The sequence below is a fragment of the Vipera ursinii genome (assembly GCF_947247035.1).
Source record: "Vipera ursinii genome assembly, chromosome: 1".
Lineage (NCBI taxonomy): Eukaryota > Metazoa > Chordata > Lepidosauria > Squamata > Viperidae > Vipera > Vipera ursinii.
The window spans coordinates 12,276,860-12,290,136 of record NC_139512.1 but is presented as its reverse complement, the minus strand read 5'-3'; the positions used below and the strand labels follow the sequence as shown (position 1 = coordinate 12,290,136).

The 13,277-nt window shown below is 44.4% G+C and overlaps 2 protein-coding genes across 10 annotated transcripts in view; one reads left to right on the top strand and one right to left on the bottom strand.

Moving 5' to 3' along the window:
* KDM4B (lysine demethylase 4B) overlaps nucleotides 1-13,277 on the top strand; it is a 262,102-nt gene that overhangs the window by 61,163 nt on the left and 187,662 nt on the right. The window lies entirely within an intron of this gene.
* TICAM1 (TIR domain containing adaptor molecule 1) overlaps nucleotides 1-13,277 on the bottom strand; it is a 232,135-nt gene that overhangs the window by 157,490 nt on the left and 61,368 nt on the right. The window lies entirely within an intron of this gene.

Sequence of the window (13,277 nt, the reverse complement as noted above, 5' to 3'; positions counted from 1 at the left end):
TCATCGGTGCTAGAAGGGAATGTGGATTGCTCTCTTTTTATATACTAGTGGCTTGCTCTATCGGTGTTTGCGGAGTGTTGTTTTTCTTGTTGCTAGTTCCTTGATTTCGGCCTAGGAGAGAGCAAACCCCTGGACATAAACAAAGACCAAAACCCCACTCCCTTTTTTTTTTTTTTTTAGCACTGATGATGTTACCTAGTTTGGGGGACGAAAACCAACCAAGCTCCGAGAGCCCCTGGGACCCCACGTGTGGAAAATGCGTCAATGTGCTAAGCACATTGGTTTGTGCTTAAATTGTAAGCCGCCCTGAGTCTTCGGAGAAGGGCGGGATATAAATGGGATTAAAATAAAAAACAAATAAATAAATAAAAACTGTTCCGCTCACCCAAGCCCTGATTTGGGTCTACTCTCCTCCGCCCGAATCGCAACGCGCGTGTGTTTTTAGGGCGTCCCGTGTCTCAATGGAATGGGAAGCCCGTTTTCTTCTGCGAGTCGGATGAGCGGTTTCGTCCTGTGCGCCAAACGAACCGGGGCTGCTTGTGCCCGGCGGTGTAAATTAAGGGAACAACAGGAACACCAGTCACTTGAGAAGAAAGAGAGGCAAAGAGCCCCGATGTGGTTAGGGTTACTAACAGGGAGAAAAAACGGGAGCAGGCCCCAGGACATCTGATTAGGCTGCCTTGGGAATTGTGCAGCCGGCAAGAGCCAGGCCTCATCTTACTTGTTCCTGCCTGGGTTTTATTTCGCCTTAATCCGAAACCCAAAACAACTGCAAGCGTTTTTGTTAACTTTTCGTTTCTCTCGAACCGTCAGTATCTGAAAATGGTTTGTCAGATTCTCTCCCCCCCCTGTTTTTGTTTTTTTCTTTCCTTGTTTTGTGCAGGCCTCTCGCATTTAATATTTGAAAAAGGACCAAAGAGACACCACGTAAATCACAAGACTGATGTGTTGGCAGTTGCTAGATTTTCTGTACTATATATATATATATATAGTATATATATATATATATATATATATATATAGAGAGAGAGAGAGAGAGAGAGAGAGAGAGAGAGAGAGAGAGAGAGAGAGAGAGAGAGAGAGAGAGAGAGAGAGAGAGAGAGAGAGAGAGAGAGAGAGAGACCAGACCTATTAAAATTGGTTGGGTCCACCATATTTTGTCAGAGGGGAGGGGGAAAGAGGCCTGGGGCAAGGGAGATGCCAGGGAAAGCTCCCCAAATTCAGCGTGTTTGGAAAAAGTTTGCCCTGAAGCCAAAGTTTCAGAAGAGATTTCCTGCTTTGAACCAGCCCTGATTTCTAATCTCCCTCTTTGCATTAGCTTTTGTTGCGGATTTGTCAAAGTACCTTCAGGGCAAGTAAGGTACATAAAGGAGGTAAAATGGTATTTATTAGTACTTAGCAGTTGCCCTTAAAACAACAACAACCCCCCAACCACTTAAGTTTGCCTTTCAACTTGAGTTAAAGCTGCTGTTTCATAAACCCCCAAAAGGATGGATGGATGGAAATAGAATCAAGAGCCAAATTTGGCTCTTGATAAAGCTTTCTCCTGCTCTTAAACAATCTTATCTGTTCTCTCCTTGTTCTGTGTAAATGGCAACAAGGGGCCTCTGCAGATTTATTTATTTATTTATTTATTTATTTATTTATTTATTTATTTATTTATTTATTTAAATTTTTACACCGCCCTATTCCCCGAAGGACTCAGGGCGGTTTACAGGGCAACATAAAATACAATATAAAAATAGTATAAAATTAAAATAGATTAAATTAATTAAGCCCAACAATTAAAACAATATTAAAAGCTAAAACCCCTTCAGTCCAGACCTTTCTTTTGCTTTCTCCCATTTCTCCTGCCCCAGCCATTTTCCCCCACCCCCCCTAAACCGTGTGTGTGTGTGTGTGTGTGTGTGTGTGTGTGTGTGTGTGTGTGTGTGTGTGTGTCTTCAAACTTGGCAACTTTTAAGACTTGTGGACTTCCACTCTCAGAATTGGCTGAAGAATTCTGGGAGTCGAAGTCCACAAACGTTGCCAAGTTTGAAGACCCCCTGCCCCCCACTGGACATATCTTAATTTTCACCTATGAACCTTTGTGGGAAAATAAAAACAGGGTAAGTCATGCTGGGAGAACTATTAAACCAGTCGATTTCTCCCCTCCCCCATTTTTTTGAGATTTCAAAATTCAAAGTCACATTAGAAGTGACTTATTCTATTTAATTTAATTTAGATAGACCTCGACTTACAATCGTTCATTCAGTGACCGTTCAAAGTTACAGTGGCGCTGGAAAAAAGGTGACCAGTTTTCACACTTATCCCGAAGGTGGTTCTCTCCCCCCCCCCCCCCCCGACAACTGGACTTCCTTGTTTTTCTCTGAAGGCGTTTCGCTTCTCATCCAGGAAGCTTCCTCAGAATCTCCACAGACTTTTCACACTTAATGACCACTGCAGCCTGTTCTGTACCAGCCTGCTACCGGCCCTGCAGAAAAGGCAGGGTCAACCCCTTTCCAAACGGCAAGAGGCTGGAATTACGCCTGCCAAATTTATAGCTACAAAAACAAACAAGACACGAACCAACAAGCAGGAGCTTTAAGAAACATGAACCATCCGAGTGGTTGCCTTCAGCAAACCAGCCCTCCCAGACATTCCCCTTATATAGATTTCAGGGCGTGGCTTCTCTCTGCCTCCTTCCGAGAAGCCCCATTGCCTTCCTCTGTTTACTCCTGATTGACTGCCTCCTGCGTCGGGCGTCCTTGAACAGGGCCAGCTGTGGGTCATCTTCATCCACGCTGTCAGGCTCACACAGCTGGGTCTCCGTGGTGACCAAGTGGGTGGGGCCTGGCTGAGGGCTCTCATCAGCAAGCTCTCCAACACCCCCCTCCTCCTCCTCCTCTGAGTCGTCCGACCCAACTGCCGAACCCACAGGCTGACCCTGAATTACAACACAGCCTCCCCACGGTCACACAATCAAAATTCAATATGCTCGGCCACCGGTTCCTATTTGCTGTGTCTCGGGGGGGTCATGTGATCCCCCTTCTCCCCTTGTTCTGAAGCCGGATCCACTTAACAACCCGGTTACTAATTCCCTCAACAGTTGCGGCGAGGAAAGTCGTAACATGGGTTGAAAGCTCGCTTAACAAACGTCTCGCTTTTAACAGCAGAAACATCGGGCTCAATTGTGGTCGTAAGTCGAGGACTACCCGGTATAGTATTTTGGAAATCAGCGTTTCCCCCATCCCCCCCCTTTTTGTTGTTGTTGCGCCAAGGAAATACCGTATAAACCACACAAATAACTGGAGCCTACTCCTGGCATTGGGTGTATGTGTGTGTGTGTGTGTGTGTGTGTCACACAGTGGAAAAACCAGGGCAGCTGACATAACCCCCCTCCAGGGATTGAAAGCATGCAAGCTTTGCTCCAAATATTGTTTGGAGTTGTTGCTTGTTGACATGGGGGAACCTGGGGGAGTGCTTGTGAGTGTTTTTGCAGTTCAGCTTGGGAGAGACCCCATGCCAAGAGACTCGGTGGATGTTATCTTATATTTCATTTGGAGCCCTTGCTGTTGCAGATGTTTGCAACAGCAAGGGCTTGCTGGCTCCAGTAAGTTGTTGTTCAGCAGGACTAGAACTCACAGTTGCCTGGTTTAATAATAATGATGATGATGATGATGATGATGATGATGATGAAGAAGAAGTAGTAGTAGTAGTAGTAGTAGTAGTAGTAGTTGGAAGGGACCTTGGAGGTCATCTAGTAGTCCAACCCCCTGCTTGGGCAAGAAACCCTATCCCATTTCAGACAAATGGCTGTCCGGTCTCTTCTTAAAAACTTCCAGTGTTGGAGCATTCACCGCTTCTGGAGGCAGGTTGTTCCACTGGTTAATTGTTCTCACTGTCAGGAAGTTTCTCCTTAGTTCTAGGTTGCTTCTCTCCTTGGTTAGCTTCCATCCGTTGCTTCTTGTCCTGCCTTCAGGTGCTTTGGAGAATAGCTTGACTCCCTCTTCTTTGGGGCAGCCCCTGAGATATTGGAAGATGGCTATCATGTCCCCCCTTGTCCTTCTTTTCATTAAACTAGACATACCCAATTCCAACAACCATTCCTTATATGTTTTAGCCTCCAGTCCCCTGATCCTCTTTGTTGCTCTTCTCTGTACTCTTTCCAGAGTCTCAACATCTTTTTAACATCGTGACCAAAACTGGATGCCGGATTCCAGGTGTGGTCTTACCAAAGCCTTGTAAAGTGGTATTAACACTAGCACTGTGTTGGCTTTTTTGGCAGCTGCAGCACACGGCTGGCTCCTATCTAAGCCAGCACCTTAGCCACTAGATCAGGGGGGTCTTCAGACTTGGCTTTTTGATGACTTGTGGACTCCAACTCCCAGCATTCCTCAGCCTGGCAAGTTTGAAGACCCCTGCGCTAGACAGACCAAAGGGGGCTCTCTGCTCAAAGTGAGTCCTGCGCACTCAAAACGTTGCGGGTGCGAAAAGAGCAAGCATGGAAGTGGTTTTTTCGATTCTTCCTCACCGCAGCCTGTGTGGAGGCGCTTAAAGTGCATCCTCGTCCGCTTTGACATGAACCGGTTTTGAAGTTTAAATACCACCAGGGTGCCCTGAGCCGATTCCTTCAGCAACGTGATTTCCTGGTGGTGTGAAAGGAAAGGAAGCGCGAGTGGGACGTTAGATTTCTCTGAACTGGTTTGAACTGGGCAGAGGCTCTCCAGAAACCTCAACGTCCCATAATAGGTAAAGGAACTCTGGTGCTCTCTGAGCTTGGTTGTTAGGTAAAGAAATTCGACTAAAGCCATGTGAAATGGTTGATTGCTCTCAAACAGGAAGGGTTGCTACTGTAAGGGTTTACACTTAAACTCACAACTGCCCCAGCAGTTACTCAGGAATTTAAAAGAGCCAAAAGAAACGCCTGAGCCGAGGTTTCAGCAAGCCAACAACTTTTATTTTGATCAAAAGAGAGTTGGGCGGCCCCACCTCTCTTCGTGGCTGGTCGAGAGATGAAGGCAGCAACCAGGAAAGATGTCTTCCACCTTTTATATACCTTTCCAGAACAAAAAGATCCGGTCTTTGTATCAGGAACGAAAAGGGACAGAAAAATAATTCCTAGGTGATGACTCTACACAGCAACCCAGGCTCCATCTGCAACTGAGTCAGGTTGACTCAGCCTTCCATCCTTCCGAGGTAGGTAAAATGAGGACCCAGATTGTTGGGGGCAATAAGCTGACTTTGTAATAATGCCGCTTGGGGTGTGTGTGAAAGCCCTAATAAGCAGGCAGATACATAGAATGAAGGCTACTGCTAAGCTTGTAAGCCGCCCTGAGTCTTCGGAGAAGGGCGGGATATAAATGGAATTAAAATAAAATAAATAAATAAATAAACTCCTTTCCCCCCTCCCCTTACCATGCTCTTTTCGTGTAAGAAATCCCCTGTACCTAAAGCATGGAACATTGGCTTTTATATAACTTAATTTCCCAACGTACTTCCCTCGCACTTAAGAGGACAAGAAGCTCTCATTCAGGAGTATAGTAAGCCTGCTAAACCCCTCTCTACCCATTCATGCCTCTACCTCTGATCTCTTAAGATGTCGATTAAAGTCAAGAAATCCACCACTCCTCACAGCGCTTCTTAAGCTGCTGGCCGAACATCAGAGCACCACACAAAAGTGGATGGAAGCATGGAGTAGCTATACTTCCCAAGATATTTCTGAGCATATTAATCCTAATACTTTCCTGGCTGAGGAATTCTGGGAGTTGAAGTCCGCAAGTCATAAAAGGGCCACGTTTGAAGACCCCCTGCACTTAGGATGTTCACAGCAATGTGCTTTGCTTGGGAGATGTGGGGAAATGGATGCTGTTTTAAAAGCCCGTCCAGAAGCTTTTTATTCTCATCAGCCCTTTAATGCAGCCGCCTTGACCCTACAAAACGCCCATCCCATTATTTTTCATTCTCCACTCTTGTCATCAGACTTAACCACTTTTCATAGGCAGATCCTGGCTAAATCACAGGCTATATTGCAAATCACTTGGGTGATCTGAATGAAGGATTTAATCTACCCCGACACATATGTGACATACAGTAGAATTAGAACGACTCATGGGGTGTGTGCCGATTCTCTGTGTAAATGGGGAAAGACACCTTCAGCACAATGTGATTGCGGGGCTCCCCGACCGACTATCCAACATATAGTGAGGGAATGCACTAATAGAAGATACCCAGGAGATTTTAAGGACTTCCTCTGTGTAACAACGGCAGCTACTGACTGGATCTCCAAACTCGACATTAAACTCTGAAATGTTATTTCTGTTTTCCTCTTAGGTTTTGTAATTGCTTCTTTTTTGTAAAAAAAATGTTTTAACTGTTCTAACTTGTAAATATGAAGTGCTTTTAATTCTGTGTGTGACCAGCCATACACTAAATAAATAAATCCCAACATGAAGCACCTACAAAGCTGCTTGCACATAAAGAAAGATGATTTACAAAGTATCGCTACTAATATCAATATTACGAACGTCAACCTTAAGCATAATAAAATCCCTTCACTACCATTCTGCGGCTTAACCAAAAACCCTACTTTACATTTGTGTTATTCTGCACGAAATGGCAGTTGGCTATTTGCATTTTAAGTGTTTGTGCCCCGGGGACCCCCCACCCCCCCACACAGACCCTGTGAGTGAGCAGGAAACATTTTACAGTGACAAAAGAGTAAAACCATAGGTATTGAACTTTCCTAGATGGGGTGGTCTTGTCATTCTGGAACTTCCCTTGCTTTCCCTTCCTGCTGTCGTCAACCACTTGGTATTTTGGAAGCTTCAAAAGTCCTTGAAATTTATTTCCTTTTCTCCACTAGATGATGCTAGTTGCACGGCGGGGAAAATCTTTTGGCCGCGCAGCTCCTTGATTAGCATTTGGTTTTAGCACAACAATGGAGCTGAGAAGCTGGCATTTGGCCCTCCTTTGTGCATACATTCCAAAAGTTAAATTTTGTCCGGTTTAATATGCCAACATTTCAGACACGACAGCAAATAGATCGGCCCCGGTTCCAGCAAAATTTTTACTCTTAACTAAATTACTGCTAGTGGAACTGGGACTTTTTTTTTATTTGCCTAGGGATTTTTGCCAGACTGGAGTCTTGAGAGCAGGCTTAATGGGAATATGCTATGCATAGATTCTGTTTGAAACAACAAACACGGTTTGAAATTGCAGCTAGTCAACAGCCTTGTTTGTTTTTTCCGTTGTAAACATCCAGATATTAATTCACTCCTTCCCCCCCCCCTCTTTTGCATAAACCAGTGATGGCGAACCTTTTAGAGACCGAGTGCCCAAACTGCAACCCAAAACCCACTTATGTATCGTCAGGTGCCGGGTGGGCGTGGCCTATTGGGTGGGCGTGGCTGCGATGGTAACGGGAGACTGGGTGGGATTAAAAAGTTCAATCAGTCAATTCTAACTTTGCAAGGTTTTTTTTTCCACGAGAAGTTGAAATTGACTGATTGATTGAAACTTTTTTTTTTTTGCACACAGAGGCAAAGGCCCAAAGCGAAAAGGCTTTATAAATCCCAGCTGAAGGCCTAGGACTGGGACAATGGCGCGCGTGCCCACAGTGAGGGCTCTGTGTGGCACGTGTGCCACAGGTTCACCACCACGGGTATAAACGATATTTTTGAGGGAGAAAAGGAAATGATACACCGCCCTGAGTCCGTTGGGAGAAGGGCGGTATAGAAATTCATTCAATCAATCAATAATAACAGACAGAACCCTTGTTTTGCATGCAGGAAGGATCACATACTGGTTGATAAAAAGGAAATGTCTCTATCTGAATCCCTGGCGATAAGAATCCACTCCAGTCAGATGTTTGCATTGAAGGTGTTATTTTCCCAACCGTGCCAACTTTTAAGACGTGCGGACTTCAACTCCCAGAATTCCCCAGCCAGCATTGCTGGCTGGGGAATTCTGGAAGTTGAAGTCCGCACGTCTTAAAAGTTGTATGTCTCTGCAAGGGTATTTTATCCTTCCGGCTGAAATCTACCAACCATGGTGATCTTCCTTGCTCCAAATTTTATAATTGTCATTTTATAAAAGATGCTGAAAAATGGGTTTGGCTCTCTTAGGCCGTAGTGCAGGACTCCATAGCTGGTAATGTTGGCCTCAGACTTGATCGGACCAAGGGGGTTCCAGCATTGAGAAGTTCTCCTAGGATAGGGGTCTTCAAACGTGGCCCTTTTATGACTTGCGGACTCCAACTCCTAGAATTCCTCAGCCAGCTTGTCTGGCTGAGGAATTCTGGGAGTTGAAGTCCGCAAGTCATAAAAGGGCCACGTTTGAAGACCCCCTGCACTTAGGATGTTCACAGCAGTGTGCTTTGCTTGTGAGATGTGGGGAAATGGATGCTGTTTTAAAAGCCCATCCTTCAACATCCAGAAGCTTTTTATTCTCATCAGCCCTTTAATGCAGCCGCCTCGACCCTACAAAACGCCCATCCCATTATTTTTCATTCTCCACTGTTGTCATCAGACTTAACCACTTTTCATAGGCAGATCCTGGCTAAATCACAGGCTATATTGCAAATCACTTGGGTGATCTTTCAGTCCCAGTGGACGATCAGGTGACCGTGAGCCAGCCGCGTGCAGCAGCCGCCAAAAAAGCTAACACGATCCTGGGTTGTTTAAACAAGAGGCACAGAATCAAGATCACGCGAAGTATTAGTAACCGCTTTATAAAACCCCAGTAAGGCCACACACCTAGAGTACTGCAGCTAATTTTGGCAACCATATCACAAAAAAGGTGTTGAGAGTTTGGAAAAAAATTCAGAGAAGAGCAACTAAGACGATCCAAGGCCTGGAGAGCAAAACGTACGAAGAACGGCTGCGGGACTTGGGTTTGGCCAGTCTAAAGAAAAGAAGAAATAAGGGAGACATGATAGCGGTGTTCCAGTATTTGAGGGGCTGCCACAAGGCAGAGGGGGGCCAGGTTGTTCACCAGAGCACCAGAGGGAAGGACGAGAAACAATGGTTGGAAACTGGTCAAGGAGAGAAGCAACCTGGAACTAAGGAGAAACTTCCTGACAGTGAGGACAATTAACCAGTGGAACAGCTTGCCACCAGAAATCGTGGGCGCTCCATCACTGGAGATTTTTAAGAAGAGGCTAGATAGTTACTTGTCTGAGATGGTATAGGTTCTCCTGCTTGAGCAGGGGGCTGGACTAGAAGACCTCCAAAGGTCCCTTCCAGTCCTATCCTATCCTATCCTATCCTATCCTATCCTATCCTATCCTATCCTATCCTATCCTATCCTATCCTATCCTATCCTAATCTGCATTTACGGGATGGACCAGGATTAATGGTTGCCATCCCAAACGGTCAGATAGCAGAGCAGAAGGCCCCGTTGGTGTATGGAGCGTTGTATTTGATTGGCTTCAGCTCCGCAGAGTCCATTACTAAAGGGATGCACGAGGATGCCGAAACCTGATGAGAGAAGACCAATTGCCACTTCCTGATTGTGTGTGTGTGTGTGGGAGAAGAATCTGTAATCAGAAGGGCCACTCCAGCAGATGTTGCTTCTGTACCCCGGCCAAAAGCAGTCTTGAGAAAGATAAATTAACAGATTAGTTAAAATCTGCACTGGCCAGTGGGAGACACCTGGGGATTTCTGCTTTGAAATTCTCTCTTCCAGATTCCCCCCCCCCTCCCCAGGGATGGGCAGGGAGGGGAAAGGTTGGAAAAATTAAAACAGCTTCCTGGCCAAGGACAGCTGACTTTAAACTCTGAAGCTGCAATAGCACATTCGTTAATGACAAGATGAGCTGGTCCGTGCTGTTGATGGGAGAAGTGGGGCTTGACCAAGGGCGAATGGTAGACTAGAAATAGGAATAGAATTAGAATTAGAATTAGAATTAGAATAGAATATAGAATGAATAGAATACAATATAGAATGAATAGAATATAATTAGAATGGAATATAATATAGAATGAATAGAATATAGAATGAATAGAATATAATAGAATATAAAATGAATAGAATATTGAATGAATAGAATAGAATATAGAATGTATATATATGTATATTCTATATATAATATAGAATAGAATTTATTTTATTTATTTTAATTCCATTTATATCCCGCCCTTCTCCGAAGACTCAGGGCGGCTTACAAGCTTAGCAGTAGCCTTCATTCTATGTATATGCCTGCTTATTAGGGCTTTCACACACACACACCCCAAGCGGCATTATTACAAAGTCAGCTTAATTGCCCCCCACAATCTGGGTCCTCATTTTACCTACCTCGGAAGGATGGAGGGCTGAGTCAACCTTGAGCCTGGTGGGACTCGAACCTGCACTAATTGCAGGCAGCTGGTGTTACTTAAGGAGGCATTAGTATGAATAGAATATAGAAAATAGAATAGAATGAAAATATAGAATAGAATATAGAATGAATAGAATACAGAATGAATAGAATAGAATTAGAATAGAATAGAATGAATAGAATATAAAATAAATAGAATATAGAATGAATAAAATATAGAATGGAATAGAATAGAATATAGAATAGAATAGAAAATAAGGTACAGAATAGAATGGAATGAAATATAAAATAGAATAGAATATAGAATAGAATAGAATAGAATAGAATAGAATATAGAATAGAATAGAATAGAATTCTTTACTGGCCAAGGGTGATTGGAATTTGTTCTCAGTATACAATATAAGCATCAAAGTGATAAATCACAAATCATAAGATACAAACATAAATCATAACTGGATGACCACCGGTGGAGAGCCACTTTTAATAATACTGTATAAAGGTTTTGTATATACCAGCAGGGGGCGCTCTTGGATTTCTAGCCATGGCCTCGGAGACAGTTGTGGCTGGCTGCCTCGTCTCTGATGTGGCTGTTAATGATGAGCCTTTCATTTTTCTTTGGCCTGGTTCGGCTCCTCTCTTATATTCTCTCCTCCCCCTCATCCTTTTTGTAGTCTTCAACCCTGATCATGATGATCTTGGAGAAGGCCTCTGGGGAGTGACTCCGCGTCTGAACTCCGCGTCTGGAGGCCCTGCTTGGTGGTAATAACAAAGGCAGGGCTGAGATGGTAATTTTAGGTAAGGCATAATGGGTTCTCTGCCACAAACCCGTCCTTTCAAATGTTTTAAGGTAGCTCCTTTTCAGCAAAGCTTCCTTGAAAATAGTCTACACTCTGTGGAGGAAGAGTTTCAAACAAACCTCAAGGATTGGGAAGAACGTGGGTTTTTTTTTTTTTTTGAAGATACCTGAAGTTGGCCGGCAGGTTCTTGGTCAGGGGTCTTCAAACTTGGCCCCTTTGATGACTTGCGGACTTCAACTCCCAGAATTCCTCAGCCAGCGTGCCTAGCTGAGGAATTCTGGGAGTTGAAGTTCACAAGCAAGGGTCTTCAAACTTGAGTTGTGGACTTCAACTCCCAGAATTCCTCAGCCAGCGTGCCTAGCTGAGGAATTCTGGGAGTTGAAGTTCACAAGCAGGGGGTCTTCAAACTTGGCCCTTTGATGACTTGCGGACTTCATCTCCCAGAATCCCTCAGCCAGCGTGCCTAGCTGAGGAATTCTGGGAGTTGAAGTTCACAAGCGGGGTCTTCAAACTTGGCCCTTTGATGACTTGCGGACTTCATCTCCCAGAATCCCTCAGCCAGCATGCCTGGCTGAGGAATTCTGGGAGTTGAAGTCCACATATTTTTACGTTCCCAAGGTTGAAAAACACTGCTTTAAACCCAGGAAGGAAGTGATAAGAAAGATCCCACAAGCCAAGTAACCAAGACGAATGTGCATGTGTTTACAAAGGGTACATGGACAAAATGATTATTGTAAAACAACAACAACAACAACAACAGAAAGCACAGACACACAAGGCCCTTTGAGATCACATGATTTTCTCAATTATATTTCAAGCAAACTGGCTGTTACAAAAGTCTTTAACGCGCACGTGCCCTTTTTGAGATACAGACGATCTGAAGTTATTTACAACTCATCTTTAAAGTTGTGACACGTGGATCAACAGTAAAAAAAAATGAGATGACCTATTCGAGTAGCGCCCAGCGTTGTCTTTTAATAAACATGGTCTTAAGAAGTCCATTAAATTAAATTAGTTCCCATCAGTTGGCAGCTAAAGAACTCATTCTTTAAGTCATTGACCACAGGGGTGGAAGGAAGCCCAGGAGAATCCTCCCGACTATTCCAGGTAGATGGGTGCTCTAATACGGATGTGGAGAACAGCTGTGTACTACCAACAGAAGAGAATGTTATATTTAGCCTTGGTGGAGCGGTGGGCTAAGGCCTCCTTAAGTAACACCAGCTTCCTGCAATTAGTGCAGGTTCGAGTCCCACCAGGCCCAAGGTTGACTCAGCCGTCCATCCTTCCCAGGTAGGTAAAATGAGGACCCAGATTGTTGGGGGCAATTAAGCTGACTTTGTAATAATGCCGCTTGGGGTGTGTGTGTGAAAGCCCTAATAAGCAGGCATATACATAGAATGAAGGCTACTGCTAAGCTTGTAAGCCGCCCTGAGTCTTCGGAGAAGGGCGGGATATAAATGGAATTTTTAAAAAAAAAAACCTATCTCCCTGATGTCTTGGGGGCTCCATGCCTGGAGCTAATTGTTTTCAATAGTAACTCGATTTAAAAAAATCAAAAGGGGTCCACCTCTTCTAACAAAGCCCCTGAAAGCAGAATAAGAAGCAACGGATGGAAACTCATCAAGGAGAGAAGCAGCCTAGAACATAAGGAGGAATTTCCTAACAGCTAGAACAATTAACCAGTGGAACTACCTGCCTCCAGAAGCTGGGAATGCTCCAACACTGGAGGTTTTTAAGAAGAGACAGGACAGCCATTTGCCTGAAATGGTATATAGGGTTTCCTGGCCTCTGAGCAAGGGGTTTGGACCGGAAGACCTCCAAGGTCCCTTCCAACTCTTGTCATTCTTGTTAAAGCAAGGGGGGTGGGGGTGGAATTAGAGAAATACTTGCTGGTAGTTCTGGTTCAGATTTTCCAGCCACGATTTTAATTTTTGCCCCGGATGATTTGGGAAAGCTAATGCAGCGTTTCAGAAAAGGGCCAAGTTTGTTTTCCTTTCGTTGTGGTGTCACGTTTTAGAATCCCATCTAACATATTTAGCTGGACTGTTTAGAATGGAAAGCCGGAGACTCCGTTGCTTGTTGGCTTGGTAGGACCTGGGCTTCCGACACGTTTGTAATAAATGTGTTTTTCCCACCGGTCGTTTTTCTGATGGAGCTCAATTCAAAGGGCCAGGTTATACACT